Genomic DNA, 9,263 nt, shown 5'->3' with positions numbered 1-9,263 from the left:
GTGTGTGTGTGTCTGTTCATGTGTGTGTGTGTAAAAGAGTAAAGATATGGTACATATATACAAGGTAAAGAGACGGGGTAACATGAGTGTAAAACTCTCTCCCATAACACACAAATAGTAATCACATTGGCACACACACACACACACACACACACACACACACACACACACACACACACACACACACACACACACACACACAAATGAGCCAATGTGGTGTAGTGGTTAGAGTCCACATGGGTTCAAATCCTCGGGAAGGCATTTTGCCCACACCCAACCCAAATGTTCATCCTCTCTTGGGGCATAAGTTGGGTGTGTGTATGTCTATACACATAGGAGTAAAGACATTACATATGTACATGGTTAAGAGGTGGTGCAACATGAGTATAAAACTCTCCCCATAACACACAAGTAGCAATCACACACATTCACACACACTTCCACCAGTCTCAGATATTCGTTTCAGAAATGGGTAAGATCATTTGTCTTGAATTTAGAATTACTGTTTCTTCGGAAAAAGGGTTTAGAAGAATAAATTATTTCCAGGAGAGCATGTAAGGTGGATAGTATTGTCCCCTGAGCTAAGGCAAGTTTCATACAGGGCTTTTGCATGTGTTGGGAAGTCAGGGATACCACTTGTGACAGAAGAGAATTATTTAGTTGTAGTTCTCTTTTTAGAGTATGAATAGATCTGAGTTTTTCTGTTTACATCTTTTTTATGCAAGGTTTTTATCTTGTAATTGCTTGTTACACTAGTTTAGGAGAAATTTAATTTGTCTGTTTAGATGGACTGACTTATGTGACATTTTTACATTTAGGCAGGTACTTTTTGATGTCTAGGTTACAGCATGAGAGATGTCAGTTTTTAAAGTGCCTGTTTTCTTCAATTGGTTAAATTCATTATGTGAGTTTGTTTATTTTTTCACTATCCTATTGTAATTAAATTTCAGATGAATTCCAAATCAAGCATGAAGTAGAATCTTGCTTATGCTCAAATCTTCCCAGAAAAATAGAGCCAAAAAAATTCTGGCTTCTTTTGTGCTGATACCAATAGCATTTAGGATGGATGTTTTTCATGCTTTGAAAAGAGTTTATAAAAAAAGACTTTGTTTTGTTGCACAGCCAGACCCAAACCCTGTTGTATAGTCTTGTCTATGTCTTCAAAGGAATTCTGTAACATGGGGATGGAAGTAAATACATGGGAAATGGTTGATGCTACAATTCAGAAAGACCCCATTGCAGATCAACTTAAAGCAAGCTGAAATCAAGATAGGCTGGTTCATATGTCTAGGGGGATGGTGAGGATAATTTAGAGATGTACGGGTTGTTGGAAGGAAGGATGTGAGGGAGACTTGTTAGGCCAGATGGTGAAGGTTGGACCGGCAGCTGAGATTAGCAGCATACAGCCACAGACAAGTTCCTATTGTGGCCACTGTGGGATGGTTCTCACCATTACGTAAATACTCGATGTATTCTCAAGGACATTCTGGCAGCCAAAGCTCCTTTCTCCAGCACTCACCTGGTGGGCACTCTTCAGGGTATGTGTAATGTAATTTTAAAGTTTGCTGCTACCTCAGACTCTTTCCTTACTGTTCTGGATTTACTTCACCAGTGCTATCTGCAGGCATCAGACCTCACAGATTGTTCCCTTTTGTAAGTGATGCAGCCTGTTTGAATGTTGTAAATATAACAGAACAAAGGGTGTGTGCAGATGGTGACTTGCTGTGAGGTGTAGAGTGGGTGCCAGAGGCGTCAACTCAGGTGTAGGCATGGGACGTTCTTGAGAGAACACGGGTGCGTCACCACTGATGTTTTTTAGACCATCCTATGATGTCCTACTGACTCACCTGCCACAGTGCCATGCTGGTTCATTCCACATTGTGGGTTCCTGCCCCAGTGGCCACACCATGTGAGTAGTCACAGTTGTGGCATGCCACATGGCAATGCTGCCCTCACCCTTAGCCCAGACCCCATAGTTTGCCTTTAAAGGCTCTTCAGCAACAAAAAGCACCATTAAAAGAAGAAGTGGACTAACTAGATATACACTAGAGCTGTATTTTAGGTTGATTTAATGTAGAATGTAAAAAATATGAGGTTAACAGGCAAGCCAGACCAGACTCCCTTTTTGCTCATGTATTAGTTATATTCAAATTTTCCTGTTCATTTGGTGAAATCCTTTAACAACGATAGTGTATGCTAAGTGTTTTGCAAAAGTAGAAGCTGTAGTTGTAGGTAGATATTTGTTATAAGGAACAACAAATACTAGTACAAGAAAATATTTATTGCATTTGTATCTCTCTTAAATAAAGTTGTGTTTTTTTAGGGGGATTGTTAACAGAGTGCACCTTTCTCATCTCTGTGCCAGACATTTGCTTATTATACCACAACTTTGTGTTAACAGCATTTTTTTTTTTTTTCTCATCATCATTCTCACCAGTATCATCATCACCACAACTGTTATTACTTTTATATATTTTTATGATTTATTTATTTTTTGCTGATGAGAATCCCCATGCACAGTACAAAGTTCATAACTGTACAGTAACTAATTGGATGATACAGTAATATGTCTGTAGCTGTTGATCTGCTTCCACACATTTGAAATGACTTTTAATACTTTTTCAATGCAGAGTTAGCTGCTTTGTAGTGTACATTAAAGCATCAGAAGGATAATTCTTTCTACAGTAAAGAAAAAGTTGGGTATTTAGTAAAGACGTGTTAGTGTACAATGTGTATGTCCTCACCTTACAGATGATGGTGCTATTTTGCACAATGTCGTACTTATTGGTTGTCCAAGAACAACAAGCCTGCCTCCCATACCCTTGGCAGAGTGTAGATCAAGTGCCTACTTCTTGCTGCTTCCTACCTGCTGTTTGGTTGATATATCCAAGATTGCTCAAGCAGGGTACCTGTTTTTTTAGTAAGCATAATGCACCTGATAGGAAGCACTCACTGCTTTATTTTCCCCACCTGTATAATTTGTTGTGGTCTTGGAAGTTTGTTATTACTGGAATTGAGTTACGTACCCATAGCACATTTTTATTGAATTCACATGGAAATCATGCTGGCGATCCAGATTAGCAATGGAGGCTTGGGTTTATTGTTAGCTAGCATCATGAGAATTTAAATGAGGGAAAGAGGTGGAATATAAGTGAGGTAAGAAACATTGAAGAGTCAGTCTTGAGATTTCACTGCATTGCTACTGTATTAGAAAGTGTCTCAGAATATTGGCTCATGCTCATATTTATTTTATGTACCTGGTAATGCTCATTACTAATGCAGTGAATAAACCTGCTAGAAGAATATCATACCTCTTTTTTTATAAGATTATGTTTCATGTCAGCGTTGACTTAAGCATTAAAGTTTTTGCAAGCAGGTTCGACATAAAGGCTGTGGCTAGATTTACAATTGATTGTGAATATTCCAGTATCCTAATCATTGCAAGGAACCACACATAAGATGTACTCTGCAGCAGCTTTCTGAAATTTTTATATGCTTTTTCTTGGCAATGTTTCCACTGATAAAGCTAGCAGTAAGCACCTGCCTCGCATATGTATCCCCATTGAGTTTACAGTGGACGTCAGAGAGTAAGTGAAGCCTTTGTCATAGGTCACACATTACCTACCTCATTATTCAGTAGTTTACTTTTTTGTAGTAAGTCCTATTTCCTTGTATAATGTGTTAAGTTTTTGATACCTTGAAACCAATGCTCCGTCAACACCAGATAATCACCTAAACTCAACTTCTTATCTTTCAAATGATAATTGATGAAGGGCACAGCAGATCTGTACGAAAAATCATATCCCAAATTATGTTAATATTTTCAAGAAAAACTCCATTACTTGGATTGAATTTTCAGTGTAATTAAAGATATGGTGGTTAAGTATCTGCAATGAGTGCTGCTTTAGTGTCTGAAATAGCATTACTTGAATTGTGGATGCTATATGTATTTAAAAGTTCCATTTCTTAGTTGTAACTCAAAGGATGAAACACTCTTGAGGGTCTCTTGCATAATCTGATTCATTGAAAAGCCATAAAGTATTGTTGGCTGAAGAGTGTTGCATGCTCTACGAGCAGTAACTAAGAGCTTGGAGCAGTGACTTGCATTGGGTGGGTCTGGTCTGAATCTGACCTTCACCAAATTATAGGTCAAAGTATATTGAATTAGACATGCCTGTTCAACTATATTTACTTATTGAGTTTGTCTTAATGGAGAGAGAGGTAGCTACGTGATCCCAGGAATTGTAGGTGCTGATGCTGCTATAGGGCTGGGCTGCGGTGACTTGGGGTTCGCTGCCAGGGATGTGATCCACCTTGGTCTCCAGTGTACAAACATTGTCCATAGATGGCCAGGAGACTCTGCAGGCACAGATATAACCATGTAGTGAAGGATTCCCTCTATATAATGAAAGAATTTCCTTTTTGACTGTTATTGTAAATTTATCCCCTAAATTTTGTAATTCATTACTTTCCCAGGGGAATGCATTACATGGTAATTTTTTCCTGTATCATGCCTAGTTTCCTGGCCAGACTATTGCACATTTCCTGGGTAGTTATGTCCAGTGGACTCTCGAGATCTGTACAGACTTGTACAAGCATTCTTCTTACTCCCTTAATCTTATCTATAATGCAAGTATTTTAGAACGTGTTCAGCATATTATTGTGGAAATAAATTAGTATTTGCTATTACACAGATTATTTTTTTCCTGATAGAGTACTATTTCCTATGGTATGGTATAGTTGTTCTGTCTCTGTGAATATAGATCATGAAAAAATGTTATACTTGAAAAATTTAGGACTTGTATATGTGTTTTTTGGCATTTTCACTTTTGTCCCATTTATAGATTTTATGAAGAAAATTGAAAATTTATGAAGAATGGTGAATATGTAAATGGAAATCCTTATACATACATTTTTGCTGAAAGTGTTAATACAGTGGTAATTAATGTATATGGTCATATTTTGTATTTGTATCCATAATCACAGTCATATAAAATACTTCTGTTCTTGATCTATCTATATCCAATATGCCATCTCCTGCTGTCCATATCCTTGCACAGTACCAAACATTCCTCCATGCATACTCCTGTCTCAGTACTGTAACTGCTGAAGATATTTATGCTATAAGTGATTCCATTGTTCAAAAAAGCTTCTAAGATATTTACTGAAAACCACATCCAAATAAAGTAACAGAATCCTGAAATGGAAAGTAAAACTAACCCATGAAAATATCTAACACCCTAAAGCAACCTCTTAATCTTGGAAAATTGCCTCTTGAAAAAAATGTGAACATTTATTGGGATATAGCTTGACCTCTAAATTCTCTCAGCTTAAGGTTGACTGACCAACAGCAATGTGTCCTCACACAAGTAAGGTTAAGGTTGGAAATTCCTTGTTACTAAAATTTAATTGGGTTACTGAACAGAATCTTTTAAGTTAGGTTGAGTCATTGTTTGGAAATGCTGATCGCCAGTTGAATTTGCTTGTCTGGAGTGTGGTGTGAGTCTCATTTACTCAGCTTGAAAATAAGTCAAAGAGAGGATATATTTGCTAATGGAAAGTTAAGGAGAAATCTACAACCTATATCAGCAGTAATGCTCATCAGTTTCAGTGTTGAATATTGAGTAAACAGATGAGCTGTTAAATGTCATTATTTCATTTGAAGGCAGTCAATTCTGAAAACCAAAATTTTTCATATGTGAAGTAAGAGAACCTGCTAGGAACCTCTGCAATACCGATCAGATAAATGGTATCTTTTCACAGTCGGCACTGGTGATTTTTTTTCAGAAATTTCCTTTTGCAGGATAATTTTGTACTGAATTAGTAATTAGTAATTCATATCCAGATCCAGTTTTTTACCATCTTTGTGAAGCACTTACAAATCTAGAGTTGCGAACTTGGCTAAAGCTGCTTCATGTTCTGTGTATATCCTCCTCACAAATCAGAGTAGAAGTTTACCCTGTCCCTGTGGCATAGTTATGACTCATAACTCATACCTTTGTGCTCATATTAAGAAATTAAAAAGCTACTTTCAGTGCCCTCATGGTGTCACTGGGAAATTTATGGACGTAAAAGTATGACAGTCAGCATGATAAGCAATTACCAGTGCCTGCTAAGGTTTGTTGATGCTAGTGAGGGTCGGATGATGTTCAGTGTAGGCTATGGCTTCAAGTGTGGATGCCTGGTCAGGGTCTTTAGTATTCTGTTTCACTAATCACTGCTGTTTCTTTCTCCTGACACTCAGGATATGACCAGTCACCATCATCAAAAAGTTTGGGATATCTTTTAGTGGCACAGGAAAGAACTTTATTTTACTTGACACTAACATCTTGATAAACTCACATGAATATGTAAAGCTCCTGTATGACATCACTGTATAGGTAGTGATTGAGATGGCAATATCGTGTCCCATTTGTTTTCTGTATTTGGGTCACCTGCAGTGGAAAAAATGGAATTTTATGTGGATTTTCTACAATGAAAGTGTTTTTGTCAGTAGTGCAGTGCCATTACATTTTGGTGATTTAAGAGCAAGACTTCTCTCCTTTATGTACATGCATTAGTGTTTTATATTGGTGTTAAATAAAATTGTCTTGGTTATTTGACAGCGGTTGTGGATAGGAAGCTGGGGTCTCGGTGCATTACACATGACAGTTAGAGACTGAGTGTGAGGGGATGTGGCCTTTTTTTGTCTGTTTCATGGCACTACCTTGCTGATGCAGTGAGTGGGGATGTTGTCATCATTTTATTTGTTTTTGCTGCTTTTCGTACTGTAGGTTGTGTATTACTTGATGTATTTTGTTTCAGTTCTTTATTGTAGTTTCTTTAGTAACTAATAGTTTGCATTATTTTGATTGTTTATGTCAGTACAGAGCTGGACTGGGACATTAGCAGGAGCACAGTGAGCAGGCTTTGATGCATTAGGACCTACATCTCATATTTATTAATCCAATATTTCATCACAGTGTTTTACTGATATCTCAGTAAAGGTGTTAAAAATCTAGAAAGCTTGGGAAGTAAACATTGCTAGACTTTTTTTAAGGGTATTAAAAAGAATAACTTGAAAAACCTATTGCTGTGCATCAGGTATGTTTTGCCCAGTTGATCACAATACAAAGTTTTACTTGTGCTATTTTCATAACTCTTAAGTGATTATCACATGTATTTTGATGCCTTGTCTTCCTTCAAGGAATCATGAGATAGTGATCCTTTTTCCTCGTGGGATAAATATTTGTGGAATGATAAAATGGGCTTGGGCTCTTAGTGTGTTATGATGACTACTCAAAGTGAGTGTTGATTGAGGCCTGAAATGGAAAGTGCAGCAGGCAATACCTGTGTGAATTATTCCTGCTCATTTATTTTCCCTTTTAGAGGGAAAGGCAATATTTACAAACTTGCTGGTTTCCTTAAGTTTCTAAAGTCCTGATAACTGATATTGTACATGTATTATTATGAATTATATACTTCTCCTTTTGCTATAGTATTTTGAAATTTCAAGATAATCTTTCAGAAATTAGTATATATTTCAAGAAGGCAGTTTTGTCACTTGAAATCAGTGGTAATACTGATTCTAATTACTGGATTGGTACATAGACCACCTGCTACTTAAAAATGATTGAATGCTTTTTGTTTCGGATTTGGAATTTGAAAAAATAAATTGTTGACAGATTTTAGGCTTCATTCTTGTTCTTATTTCAAGAAAGTATTTGATTTACTGTAATCTGTTTGCTGCTGACAAACATTGTTTGGTTCCTGCCACACCTCAGATCATGTTATATATTTTGATTATTTCTTGATTCAAATTAGTACTAGCTGGGATTATTTAGAATATTATTTTGAATATGGATATATACAGTCTAGGAAGTTTTGTGCATTTACTTCTCTCGATGTAAATGGTAATAAAAAACAAGTAGATATATTTTCACCAACAACTTGAAGTACAGAAATATTGTTTAGAATGCATTGACTTTGTTAATTAATACTGATTTTCTGTAAGGAAAGATATTTTCAGTGTTTTCAACTTTTATTCCTTCACACAAGTTTCTTTCCAAAAATCAGTTCAGTTTTATTATAAGTTGTAATGACATGTAATTCTTTTCCCATTGCTCATCAATGCATTTTATCAGTTGTCATGTAACATTGTAAACAGATTGTGTTAGTCTATTTTTACAGTTTTATGCCTTCAAGCAAGTATTTTGATTGTCTGGTTTCATATTACTATGGAACTCAAAAGATTTAAGACTTTTGGTGCAGCATGAGATTTCAAGGTTATCTTCTAAAATTTTGCATACCAATTATCAGAATTATCATTGTGAACATTTTTGTTACAGTTTCATCAAAAAGCACCCTGAATTGAATGTTTCTTGACAGCAAAATTTTGAGTTGTTACTTAGAATGGGATAGAATGGCTGTTTACTGTTGTGTAATTTACCCCCATGATGCTTTATATTTGTTTCATGTTGGAGATTGATGAAAGCTTTTCATACCTTAGTTTTAGACGAGTGAACATGTCCTTTTAAGGAATTCATGATCCTAAGTAAAATTCTTGTTGAACAGATAATAGTCAGAAGTTCATGCAGTTAGGAATACCAGTTTTGGAATTAATTTTCTTTAATATATATATATATATAGTTTGTGATTTTCAAATAGTTGGTAAGAAATTATATTTCAGGGGCTTTGAATAGTGCATTGGGATCGTTTGAAGTTGATTCAGCTCAACTGTGGTTGCATCAGTACTTACAATATTTCTTCTGAAACACAATGCAGTGGTAGCATTAATGCTGACAATCTGTTTCTTCTTGAAAAGACTATTCCTATGTTTGGCATAACTAGGTTAGCCTTGTGAGCCAAAGTTCTTATGTATGGAAGATTGATTTGCAGCCATAGAAAGAAAATTAGGTGGACATAGGTGACACATAAAGAAAGTGAAATTTAGGAACCTAATGGGTATCAGCTACCCTTTGCTTGACTAAGGGCATTCTATGATTGTCATGTCCCACCCATTTGTGAGAGACTGCCTTATCTTTACAAATTAAAACTTTTGATGTTGATGAATATGAGTGTTATCATAGTATATGGTGCTTTCCCAAAAATGTGAACCAAGTTAGATTCCAATAAGCTCTAAGTGCAGGGGATGAGGTTTTTTAATTTTTCATTGCCTTTGAAGTTGTAAGGTGGCTTTTGGTCAATTGCAGGAAGAGCAACTCTACAGTAAGCATGTGAAGATGCATGTCAGGATACCTTAAGCTCACATTTCAAGTTTTCTT

General features: G+C 36.2%; 1 protein-coding gene across 10 annotated transcripts in view; it reads left to right on the top strand.

Annotated features, from left to right (window-relative positions):
• put (activin A receptor type 2 punt) overlaps positions 1-5,006 on the top strand; it is a 77,813-nt gene extending 72,807 nt beyond the window's left edge. For 9 of the 10 annotated variants that reach the window (XM_071678629.1, XM_071678631.1, XM_071678628.1 and 6 more), the window contains one exon: positions 1-5,006. This exon is cut by the window's left edge and continues 1,000 nt beyond it. The gene's annotated coding sequence lies outside the window, so the exon portion shown is untranslated. The other variant, XM_071678634.1, reaches the window with a different exon arrangement.
• Positions 5,007-9,263: the final 4,257 nt, after the last annotated feature.

Source organism: Panulirus ornatus, chromosome 28, assembly GCF_036320965.1.
Source record: "Panulirus ornatus isolate Po-2019 chromosome 28, ASM3632096v1, whole genome shotgun sequence".
Classification (NCBI taxonomy): domain Eukaryota; kingdom Metazoa; phylum Arthropoda; class Malacostraca; order Decapoda; family Palinuridae; genus Panulirus; species Panulirus ornatus.
The sequence above is the reverse complement of the archived record's forward strand: the minus strand, read 5'-3'. Positions and strand labels throughout refer to the sequence as shown.